Here is a 13654-nt window from a genome sequence, read left to right as displayed (position 1 = left end):
AAACATCGTCCCAGAACTCTGCAAGAACTAAAAGATGCCATTAGGCAGGAAGTGGCAGCCATTCCAAGGCTTCCGAAGAACTATGGACAACTTCAGGGAAAGACTTCGTGAATGTCTTAACAATGGGGGACATCATTTATCAGACATAATTTTCAAAACCAAGTAAAGTGTACTAAGTGATGTAAAATGGCATCATATAGGCTATTCACAAATATAAGTAATTGTTCTATATGTTTCTTATTCTTTTTGCAAATGCCTATTGAAATCAGGGAGGTTTTTTTGCCGGACCCTGTACAAAAAGGGGCAAGAAGAAGTTCTGGCAAACCCTTACCTTGGGATATAATGTCTTCGTGTTAAAAAGAAATAAAGAAAGTCAAACGGAGAGCGACAATATTTTTCCCGGTTCTCTTCCACAAACAAGAACGTCCATTTAGAATCTCTCTGCTATCAGAATTCAGATAAACTGATATCAATTTCAAGACATCGTTGCCAATGCTGTATACATAAAATCAATCGAATATGATCAATATAAAGGGTGTTTTTTTTAAAGCTATAGAACTTCAAATTGCAATAAAACAACGATGGATTATTCGATTGACATGAATTTTATCTATCCGCAAGATACTCTTGTGGCATTACATTTTAGATATGATTTCTGGCATATGACCGCCACGGCTGGCTCGGATGTAGTCCAATCTGGACGGCCAATTTTCGATTACTTTTTCCAACATTTGTGGCTGTATATCGGCAGTAACACGGCGAATGTTGTCTTCCAAATGGTCAAGGGTTTGTGGCTTATCCGCATAGACCAATGACTTTACATAGCCCCACAGAAAGTAGTCTAGCGGTGTTAAATCACAAGATCTTGGAGGCCAATTCACAGGTCCAAAACGTGAAATTAGGCGGTCACCAAACGTGTCTTTCAATAAATCGATTGTGGCACGAGCTGTGTGACATGTTGCGCCGTCTTGTTGAAACCACAGCTCCTGGACATCACGGTTGTTCAATTCAGGAATGAAAAAGTAAGTAATCATGGCTCTATACCGATCACCATTGACTGTACCGTTCCGGCCATCATCATGAAGAAGTACGGACCAATGATTCCACCAGCCCATAAAGCGCACCAAACAGTCAGTTTTTCTGGATGTAACGGTGTTTCGACATACACTTGAGGATTAGCTTCACTCCAAATGCGGCAGTTTTGTTTGTTGACGTAGCCATTCAACCAGAAGTGCGCTTCATCGCTAAACAAAAGAAAATGGACGTAGTGCGCGATACGTATTCCCCACAGAACCATTTTTTTCGAAATAAAATTGCACTGTTCGCAAGCGTTGTTCAGGCGTTACTCTATTCATGATGAATTGCCAAACCAACCTGAGAATAAATCACTTGACAGCTGTTAAATCGGTCGCCATCTCGAATAGTAATGCCAACATAAAGTTATATACCTGTTATAATTGGTATATACCCGTTAAAATTGACCAAATTTTTATGAAATTATTTAGGATGCTATTTCTCCCGATATTCTTTCAATGTCTCCGAAATCTTTCGAGTTCTCCTGCAGCAGATAGTTGTATTTTTCCTCTCCACCAGAAGTTGACAATGCATATATTTATTACGGTTAAATCTGAAAACAAAAAAGAACACAACCAGAAAGGAGCAATAAATGTTATAGTAAAATTATATATTTATAGTTAATTAAATATAAAAAATGAGAAAACACTGACATAAGGTCATGAGCTTTTGAGTGCTCGTCATTCATGCTCTAATTGCGCCCTTGAAAACCACATATAAGTATATGTGGTCTGCAGGGTTGTTATTGGTTAATCTTTCGTTACCATTCCCGGCTCAATATTCTAAAATTAGAGACATTGTGCCGAAATTATAGAACTGATCGAATGTGAGAACTTGTTCCGAAAACAAGCGCTCAGAAACATCAATTCTAGAACAGAAAACATACAATAGTTGCATGGTTCCCCACCACCTGCACAGACTTCATTTTCTCTTGCTATCGACATTTGTTTTTTTATACGTTCCATTTCTTTTTCAATTTCAATCTGAACCGGAAAATGGAAGGAGTTAATCCACATAAGTTTGAGAGAACGTGCCTAGCCTGGAATATAAGAATATTCAAATTCGATATTCACACCCTGAAAGCTTTCGTCGGATGTAGCCTGTAGAATTGACTCAATTCACGTTTCCAAACTTTGTTACTGAATCCACACAACAAATTGGCGAAAGCGCCAGCAGTACTTAAGGTTTTCTGTTAATTGCTACAGATTGTACAAATTAAGAAGGTTTATAGAGTTTAACTCTGTTGGCAATTTACTTATTCAATAATGTGATGAAACTTTCTCGATGACAATTTAATTTCGTTTCGAAAATTAGGTTGAAACGAAGTTTTACGGTGTTCTCAAAAAGAATCTCTCATTTCTTATTTAATTTCTAAAATTAATGCAATTTTACTTTCTTTCAATAAGTTCTACGAACAGAGGTTTTGATTTCATTGTCCTCTGGTTAGTTCTATACTGATCGATGATTTTAATGACATTGTGAATAAACATACGAATACTGTTAATATATTATTATCAAATTTTGTGGATTAGTACATGAAATAATGAAAAAATCCTAAGAAAGCCTTGGAGTGAAATCAAGTGCTTTCATACATTCAAACCCAAAATCAGTTTCTAAAAGTTCTATGTTAATTTTAGCTCAACATATATGTATCTACAGGGTGGCCACTTTTTCAATGGGATTGTATTGGTAACTTTTAAACCATAAGAGTTAGAAGGTCGGTCAAATGGAGAAAAAGTTGCATGCATAGAAGCATTATCAAGCCGTTCAAGCAAATCGAGATTATCAGGCCGGTTTTTGAGATATGATAAGAAAAGTAAATTCTGTCATTTTGATTTTTCATTTTTTCCCACTTTATTTCGAATATTATCAAAAAATGTTACAGGAATTTTTTATTCGACAGAAAATTGTTCTCAATTTGACGTAATCAGATTTCGTATCCAACGTTTCGTGCTCTCTGGGCCACCCTCAACCTCATATCGTTGAATTCAGCGTTAAAAGTTATTTCGAAAAGTGTCATAAAATATACAGGTCCGTATTGAAAAAAATGAGGTTGAGGGTGGCCCAGAGAGCACGAAACGTTGGATACGAAATCTGATTACGTCAAATTGAGAACAATTTACTGTCGAATAAAAAATTCCTGTAACATTTTTTGATAATATTTGAAATAAAGTGGAAAAAGAAAATCAAAATGACAGAATTTACTTTTCTTATCATATCTCAAAAACCGGCCTGATAATCTCGATTTGCTTGAACGGCTTGATAATGCTTCTATGCATGCAACTTTTTCTCCATTTGACCGACCTTCTAACTCTTATGGTTTAATAGTTACCAATACAATCCCATTGAAAAAGTGGCCCCCTGTATAACAGAGTGGTTCCCTATCCAGATAGTGAAATCGCCCAATATTGGTTTTATTGCAGATGGAAAAAACTAAAATAGAACGATTATCATCGAAAATGTTGCTAAATTCTTTCCTTTTGATAAGTAGGTATCCTTATACAAGATGTTCCTGAATTGGAGGTACAAAGGAAAATGAAAGATTCCTTTTGTAATTTTGAGAAAAAGAAGTCCTACAAACATGAACTCTCATACGCTTTGTTTTCGAGATACAGGTTGTTCCTTGTAGTCCTATTTTGTGTTATGATCATAGCACTTCAACTTTCTTAATCTTCGCAATAGATTGGATAAATACGTACCAAAACTTATAATTAATTTATTCTCCACAGCTTACTAACTGGGTCTTCATAATAATTTGAATTTTTCTGGGGAAAAATATAGTTTTGTTTATAATTGTCCTCTTGAAATAGGTAGCAGATACGACAAAACTACAAGAACCTAAAAATTATAGTATTGGACCAAAGCTTCGTTTCACATTTTTGGTCCACAAAAAAAAAAGTTGTAGGGTAAAGGAGACGGCACTGTAGATTTTATTTCAAAATATGCATATCACATAATTATGACAATTTTAAATTGGAATATTTAGGTGGAATTTAAGTTGAATATCTTGTGAAGGGAAGGTACGATAAGAGAAACGAACTTGAAAAAATCAAACTGTATTTCGAAAACAGATAGTTTGCGGGTACATATTTACAGAACTTTTTTCTTCGAAATGATCCGAGGAATCTGTCATTTTCATTTGAAACTCCAATTTAGGAACACCCGAAATCCGAATCGAATTAGAAAAAAACTTTATTCTCGAATAGAAAATTTATTTATTGAGCCATTTCATGTTAACCTAATGTAACATAACATGTGATTACTATCTAAATGTTGTTTGTAAGGTATTGTATAAGATAAAAAATAACTTCCTAGTAGTATAAAAGCATTTTCCATGAATTTTAAAACGGAAAAACCCATTAATATAATTTGGAAAATTAATTTCACGAAAATTTCACAACATAAAATGATGTAATTTGAACTGTCATATTAGCACAGCGATAAAACAATATCTTTAACACATTTACAGTATGTTCTAGTTATAATTTTCAACTTTTTCATTAGAGTGGCAAAGCTTTGGCTTTAAACCCTGCAGTTTGACATTAATAATGAATTCTTTTGAGATAGGAGGAATGTATAAAATTAATCTCATCCTTGAACATACTTCTGTATTGTCAAAATGTCTGTATTTTTCACTAATGGTGAATATATGGCCTGACCGGTAATTTTGCATTTAATGAAAAAGGATATTATCAAGCTTGATGCATAATTTTATGTTGATCACTTAATCAGAACCAGAAAAAATAGAAGAATATAGAAACAACACTTATAGGCTTCGTACTATCAAATTTTCTATTGATCTCTTCTAAAAAAGAACTAAATTCCTATTGAATAAAGAAAAAAATTATATTTCAGTCATGATAAACGAAAATTTTGCTTGTAGATATGTAATTTCAAGCTTTATGCCAAATTTAGTGTTAATTATTATAATATCTTTATCCATTAATTAGAAATGCGAAATTCATTTATAACACACATTTGCTTCTGAATTAAAAAAAACTTTACTCAGTTTCAAACTAATTAATTCTTGGTGAATTAATTTTCTGAAAAATATCAAATTCACGTCCATAAAACCTTGTTGTATTTTTTCCGTTTATGGTAACCGTGATTGTGTTCATCGCTACAACAACATAGAATATTCAAGCAGATTTTCGCAGAAAATACTCAATATTTCCATAACAACAGATCCGAGTGGGTTGAAATTTAGTTTGTATATATGTAGAATAGCCACTCGAATATTCATAACAAATTTCAAGAGGATCGTACAGATTTTTTTTATTATACACCATGGCGCATCAGAGCAGGAAACGCGCGCTTGGATCTCGTAGAACACGGACCCACAAAATCTATGCAGTTCGTTTGAGTGGAATGATAATATGCGGAAGCGAAAAACAACTTTGATTTATGATTGCGCTAATACAGACGATACAGAAGCTGGGCGGCCAAAACTAGATACTAAACAGACCGTCCGAGCGTAATCTGGAATTTTTTCGGTTTTTTTCAAATAATCCACACGAGATGAAACATTTCTGTCAACCCCCTTTGATTTTGCCGCTAATTGGAGACTTCGCTTTATGGATTACATACATGGACGAACGGAGGAAATGTAACTACCAATTTGGAGCTGAATAAATAAATAGAGGCTGCTACCCTTCAATGAAATCACGTGATCACTGTTCTTCCAGCTGATAGCTAATTGCAAAATTAATCTAGTCACTGATCGAGTGCATTTAGTGTGTGAGCTTGTTCCTGGTTCCAGTTATTTATCCACTAATCACTATACTGTTTTTGTGTAAATTCTTACGAGTACGGCAAATATGAATGAAAAGTTTTAGAATTCAAACTCGCTCTGCTCGCCGAAGGGGCTCCGCCCCTTGGACCCCGTCACTATGCCGGTAGATCCTTCACTGGGTATCCCTCTAGAAAATAAAAGATTTTTTTCGGAAACCATGTATCGTTAGCTGATTTTAGACGATTCACTCGGTATCCTATGCTGATTCTAGGGTAGAATTCTATAAGACTTCTTTCCTAGAACATACCGGTTCGCCCTTGCTCACATGAAAATATTTGATGCAAATAACTTTCCATGACGACAAACCAAGGGCGGTCCTAGCCTTAAATTTTGAGGGGGTTCGCCGTTAAGGGTTTCGAGTTTTTCTATGGGACCAAATCCCAGATTACACCGATATCGAGCTTAACCTCTCAAAAATATTTATATTTAGATATTTATATGAATATTTATACAGGGTGTTTCAATTTCGAAGGCCTATTAGACGTTTCTGGAGAACGGGGCCGATTTGAAATCTGAAAATTCAGAATATGACATTGTTCATGATGACCTATTCAGCTGAAATATCTTAGAAGTTCTGGCACTTCCGGTTATACAAGAATTAAAAAAAAAATTCTTCGAAAAAAACATTTTCTTTCATTTTGTGTCTCAGATATTATAAAGATTTCCATTCTCAATTACTCTCTGCTAAAATTATTGCGTTAGTTCTCATAGTTTTCAAAATATTAAGAAAAAACCGTAAAAAAGAGAGAATTTCCATAGTCACTATCACGTGAATTATTTTCACTGTGAATATCCTATGCGTATACTCAACTCACTTTCACAAACTAGAATGATGTTGGAATATCGTGCATATCTTGAATTTGAAAAATATCATCACAGGGTGTTTCAAATATTGTGCCAAAAATTGTGAACAAAATTTGATCATAACTTTCGATTTTCAAATCAGAACCCTATTTTTTTGTGATTTCGTTGAATTCTATGGTAAAAATAAGGGTAGTGTTCAAACATGATTATGCTCTCAAATTCAATAATTCAAGAGTTATTCCAGATTTTATGAATTTATGTTATACGTAGGGTCAATTTCATTCAATCTGTTTCTAGAGTGCGTTTCAAATATTCAATTATTTCAAAGTGACAGGTGTACTCATTATTGAATCTAGTAGATTATAATTTGATGATATGAATCCCCGTTATTCAAATAATGAAATTCTGGATCTATTCCATATCCACGGTGAATGCAACAGAATTGTTTCGAGAACTTGTCGAGCATTCAATCAGAAATATCCACATTTACCACCAATTGACGAGAAGATAATTCGGAAGGATGTTTCAAACTTTCTGTTACTCCCTTTTCATCACCACGCTGATTTTTTCCTGAATTCATAAAATGTATTCTACCGCTTTTTCATATGAATAGAATTGGCACACAGGAGTCCTGCATGATTTTATTTCATTTGGTAGGTAGAGGTTTTTTTCTTCTAGGTAAGTACTCCATCCAGTATAATGGATATTCATGAAGTATGCAACATCCTTTCAAGTAGATGAGGAAATTTCTGATTTAAAATTTGATGAGTTCTACCAATAATTCTATTGCATTCATCGTGAATATGGAATTAGATATTTATAATACAAGTGCAGAACTTATTGATATTCTTCCAAGAGTTCAGAATGACCGAGTGGTAGAATGAGCCTTCTGTACGAGTTTTAAACATTATGTTCCCGAATTCACTGCCTTTTTATTGAAATTGACGGAAATTTCCATAAATATCAATTAGTGATTTTTGCATTGAAAAATGTTGGTTGGTAGAACAGTTTTCTGTATCACAAATTTGACAAATAATAGATAAATCCGTTCCAGTCTATTTTGTTCCACAAAATGTGCCGGAAAGAACTGATTTGCCACATAATTAGAGAAAAGTATATCCAGAATTTTGTCATTTGAATATCGGAAATTCAATTCGTGAAATCAAATTAGTGAAGCTTTGATAATGAAAATACCTGTCACATGTAAAGTAATTAGATATTTAAATTTCTATGGTCATAGAGTATTATTGCTAGTCTGTCTGAAAACAGATCATTACGATAATCCCAAGCACATAAAATCATGTGGATATCCCGGCCATGCTTCCACGTCGACGGCTAAACCGAATATTCTCGGTTCTAAGGTCATGCTCAGTATTTGGTGGGACCAGCTCGGCGTAGTGTATTATGAGTTGTTAAAACCGACTGAAACGATCACAGGCGATCGTTATCGAACGCAATCAATGCGTTTGTGTCGAGCATTGAGAGACAAACCGCCGCAATACGACGAGAGAGTAGATGAATGGATTTTACTGCATGACAATGATCGACTCCATGTTGCGAAAGTCAAGATATACTTGAAAAAGTTGAAATGGGAATTCCTACCCCACCCGACGTATTCTCCAGACGTTGCTTCCTCGGACTATCACTTGTTTCGATCAATAGCACACAGCCTGGCTGACCAGCACTTCCTATCTTATGAAGAATTAAAAACTTGGATCGATTCGTGGTTCGCTTCAAAAGATGACCAGTTTTTTCAATTCGTACGCTGCTCGAAAGAAGTGAGAAAGTAAAGTGACCAGCGATGGGCAATATTTCGAATCATAAATGTATAACCAAATGTATATTTACAATAAAGCCTCAAATTTCGGTAAAAAAATTTGTACGCTTATGTATTTGTTATATTGTAATATATTTATTTACTTATCACGGTCTTATCTATTCAGGTAGAAATTAAAAAAAAATTGTAAATCTATTGTTTCATATGAAAAAAAAGAAGACAATTGGCAAGTATAACACAACATCAAATTTGGTCTGTGAACCCTTTGAAAACCTTGTAATCACAGCGTCCTCGTCAACATCAATGTCCCTGTATATGTTCAGGAGTACTAAACTGAATCCGATGCCAATATCGAAAAAACCAGAATAACACCATATGAACTACCATTTATTCATTTCGAAAATAAACTTGCCGAATTTTCTGCTCGAATAGCTGTGCGAAAATTATGAGTTTCCATACAGTTTATCTATTAATATGAATTTCCACCAAGTAAAAAACCGATCCCATCAAGATCTGGCATACAGGCAACGTTGCAGATTATTAGATTATTAGACCTAATATTAGGTCTATGCATCTGACAGACGTTACGTATTAAACATGATGGCCGCCGCCATATATAAACAATCGATAAAATCATCGATTTTGACGAAAAAAAGGCATTTTTATTCCAGGGAAAGCTTGAAATGTGATTAATTAATCATTTCTAACGAGAATCAGTTAATAAAATACAAGAAAACTAGCTATTAATGTGGATAACCTCACCTTCATTAGGCCAATTTCACAATTAAAAAAAAAAAACTAGCTGAATTAATGAATTTATGACAGCGGATTCGTGATCTAAGACCCAAAATATGTAAGTCTGCGAAATTTCATCACTTTTGAATCATTATTAAAATTAATTCTATATAGTAAACATTGTTTTTCTTTTCAGAAGATGGATTATTTTCGTTTGGATGAATAATTATACAGGATATTTATTTGTCGAATATCAATTTGAAGTATCTAGAGATGTTGGACCAATTCAAGTCTGAAAATTGAGATTAAAGCTTCAAATTATTAACTAATTTGTAAAGAAATACACAATATTTGATCAACAATTATATAGGGTGTATATATATTCGAAGTAGTAATTAGACATTTTGAAATCTGAAATTCTCATTTCTCTAGAAATGGCAATTCCTTTCTTCTTTGAAAAATTTGGGAAAAATGCATAATCAAAATGTGAGAGTTATTATCAGTCAATAGAAATAATACCTGAAAAAGAAACTGCATTCAATGTTTATTTTCAGTTTTGACAAATATTGAATTTACATAATCATTCGATAAGATCTATGAAAAGACCTACAGTGACATTTTGTTTTAGGGATATTCAGTATAGCTATAATAAACTAAAAAGGGGCAGAATGAATAGATCTACCTTTCAAAAACCCATGGCTAATGTTGCCTTACAAGCAATCATAATAATATCAGTAACATCTTTGAGAAATCAGGTTATGAGAAGTCCCTCATTTCCGAGGTTCATCAATACTTTTTTCAGTTGAGCAACAAATTATTCTTCCATTTCATAATTTATTAAGAAATACAAGGAAGGACACCTTTTGAAATCTAAAAATTTGGTTAATAGTAGGTTATTTTCCATAATTTATAATATTGAAAGACCAATTGGACATTCCTGAAGAACTAAGGCGTTTTTAGAATCTGAAAATTGTATCGATGAATTTTGCATACTCTTCTTGAAGGTATATGGACAAAAATGATTTTTGTGGGTTCTGGTGAATGATCAAAGGGATACAGGTAACAATTTCATTAATACCAGTCGAGATGTAGTGATCATAGATAAGAGATGATATAGAAATTTCACTAGATAATTCTGATTCAGTGGAGGACAGCTGAATTAAAGCTTAATCGTGATGGTTCGTTACGTTATAGAGCAAGCTTGTAGCTCTGGGTTTTACTCAGAAGTAAATTGAACAGGGAAATATATATAGTAAATGAAATTTTGACAGATATAAGTTAAAAAAGATCAACAATTGAGCATTGTATTTACATAAAATCAAAAAATAACTTGCTAACTGTTGTTGCATTGTACGTGGATGACTTTTTTGTTTTAACAAATGTTAATTCTGAATGAATATATCTGATAGAAAATTTAAGTGATAATTTCATCATAAAGAATTCAGGGAAAGCTAAAAATGTTTAGGGATGAATATCACTAGAAATTATGAAAAAGGTAGTATAGTAATTGTTTATATTCTTCAAGTATGTATTGCAATAATTCAGCATGTCTAATTGTAAACATATGAAAACTCCTTTGAAAACTTAATTGAAATTTGATTCAACAAAAGAGAGTTGTAATGATGAACCATATAAGAAATTAATAGGTTTATTAACGTCTTTAGCAGTATTAACTAATCCTGATAAAGCATACTCTGTTAATCTCTTGAGTCAATTTAATAATTATCTCATTATTGAACACTGAAAAAGTGCAAAATTCATTTCAAGATGCAAGTATAAAGTATTTTATACCTACATTGAATTGCTGGAAAATTCATACCAATTTCGAAAGTAACTGCCATGTCAAAATTCTTCATATACTGAATGATCCTTCAAATTTTATTTCTGTTGTAACATTTTGACTAGTAATTCAAGTGAAAAATTCGAACTGATTTTATATATGTATATAGTATAGCTATAAATGAACAACCTGAAAAGAGACAGAATGAATAGACTTGCCTTTCGAATACCCATGGCTTATGTTACCTCATAAGCAAATTTAATATCTAGGTAGAACCTTTTTGAGAAATCGGGTTATAAATTTGAGAGTCTCTTAATTTCCAAGGTTTCAGTTGAACGACAAATAATATTATGATAATATAACAGGGTATATATGGTTGAAATTATTCGTATGAAAGATTTCACAACGATTTGATTTCTTCATTATAAATTCAACAGCACTGCACTCAAATTCTTCAAAAACTGATAGGTCACTTATATTTTTGCACTCTTCAGTCGTAAAAGTGTATATTTTAGATATTCAAAAAACACATGGAAATTTTTGAATGTCATCTGACTAACTTGGCTCTTTTTCCAGTAATAAAGCCAATTGTGAATTATCTATAAGGAGTTTTTCTATCTGTTTAATACATGATCAGATGAAGCTTCTGTTCTCTTTTGTAGTTCCATCTTTTGTCGCAATAGATTCAAATTCTCACGAAAGAGAATGTAGTTTTATAGTTTGTGGAAAATAAACGAAAAATTCCTGAAATAAAGTAACATTCATATCCAATTGAATGATACAAACACTTAAAACAAACCTGAATTGAGGAAAATGCATTCGATGATATCAATGTTCATTTCCAAATTTTGACAAATATCTATCGAATTTTCGATTCGCCGAAAACTTTGCATTTTATCTGTCGGCATTTATTTAAATATTGAATAACAATTTTGGAAACTGCAAACTTTTTCAAGAACTTTCATTATATCGAAATGGAATATTTATTATTAACATGACACTGACAGCCAAATTGTCCACAGATACCACAGAAATATGGGACTTGAAATGTCAAAATGATCCGAAACACCCCGTATACTCGAAAACCGCGGGGAGAATCGAAGGTTTGGGATTTTTCCCGGGATCTCCAGACGATTTTGAGGGGGGTCTTATTCTTGTCATTTTTGCTCTAGATGGTCCCGTTTGGGCTGTGATTTTACGTTTATAGTTTGACGTATATGTGCAAGCGGTTTTATATATACTTAGATTAGTTTATCGATAAAAGTTTTTCAATATAAATATTTCCTATTATTACACAAGAAATACAATTATTTTAGCAATGAGAAAATTATTAAATCAACCAAAACGGAAAAAAAATTATCCAAAACTACCAGTTCAAAAAAATAAATAAGTTAATAAATAAATAATATATGATAATAATAATGTTTGCTCAAAATAAACATAATGAATTAATTAAAATGAATACTGACGTACGCTTCGAAATTGTTGCATTTTCATACAATTTTTCTTATTCCGCCTCAATCTACAAACTGAAACCTTATTTAGCCATATGGATGGTTGAGATTTTGGTTCATCATTATATTCATACCGGCAAAATTAGGGGGAACGAAGAAAATCTGAACGAAGTTTGTAATTCATTTTATCTTGAACTCTTTGGCCAATTTAAGCATTAATTTTCTCGAATTGTAGCTTGATTTTCCTCGGGAATATAGTTGTTTAGATGCCGTCCTCATTTACTTTTTTTTTGTGATGTACAAGGAAAGAACAAAAACAATAGGAAGTAAGTTTTTATTCAGTGAAGTGATTTTTGACAGACAAGAATGTTCACAAACACTCAAATATTGCGTCAACTTGTCTGAGCATTTTTTCTTTTATTATTTGCGATATCTTAGTTTTGAAATAAATTACAGAACTTCATATGGTAGCGTTGTTGAACGAGAAGTTAATGTTTTGAATCGCAAAGCTCTTTATGTTCATTCCAATTGATACAACAAACCAAAAGTGTACATAAATTTCATGAAAAAGTTAATTGTATTGATGAATTCAGATATCATTTTCAAACAAAATGTCGTTCATCATATTGATGAATTGTTTTTTTCGAATCATGAACAACTTCCATTAAACCAATGAAATGTTCATTATTATAATGCTCAGTTCATTTTTCAAACGGTTGCACTCTGTATCAATGATGCATTACTGTTCATTGAAATTTAAATTTGTTAATGTACGATTCGAAGCATTTAATGAAAAAAGTTCTTCTATCAAATAATGAATATATCTTCGAAACGAAGAACACTCAGCATCAATTTAAGAATCGTAATATTGATGAACAGGGATTTATTATATTGATGAAAAAGTTCATTGTATCAATAAAATAAAAAAAGTTGAATATTTTTATGAAATGAAAAAAATTTTTTTAGTATACTGAGAAATCACTCAAATTGCTATAATTTCTCAGAAAATGAAAATACGGTATCTTGATTACTAAAAAAACAGATTAATCAGAGTATGTTAGGCAACAAATGTTCGTAAACATTCTCGTCTGGAACAATTCACTCCACAGGGTGTTTTAATCAAACCTTTTATCTAATTTTAGTGTTCACCCTTTTATATAACAGAAAACAAATCAACTGCGGGCTGAATTTGAACAATTATGTTACCAGGAATGAAGCTATAATTCAAAAATATAATA

At 32.5% G+C, this 13654-nt stretch overlaps 1 protein-coding gene across 2 annotated transcripts in view; it reads left to right on the top strand.

Annotated features, from left to right (window-relative positions):
• LOC123672071 (capon-like protein) overlaps positions 1-13654 on the top strand; it is a 175704-nt gene that overhangs the window by 135673 nt on the left and 26377 nt on the right. The gene's annotated exons all lie outside the window — the stretch shown is intronic.

This window comes from Harmonia axyridis, chromosome 2 (assembly GCF_914767665.1).
Source record: "Harmonia axyridis chromosome 2, icHarAxyr1.1, whole genome shotgun sequence".
Lineage (NCBI taxonomy): Eukaryota > Metazoa > Arthropoda > Insecta > Coleoptera > Coccinellidae > Harmonia > Harmonia axyridis.
The sequence above is the reverse complement of the archived record's forward strand: the minus strand, read 5'-3'. Positions and strand labels throughout refer to the sequence as shown.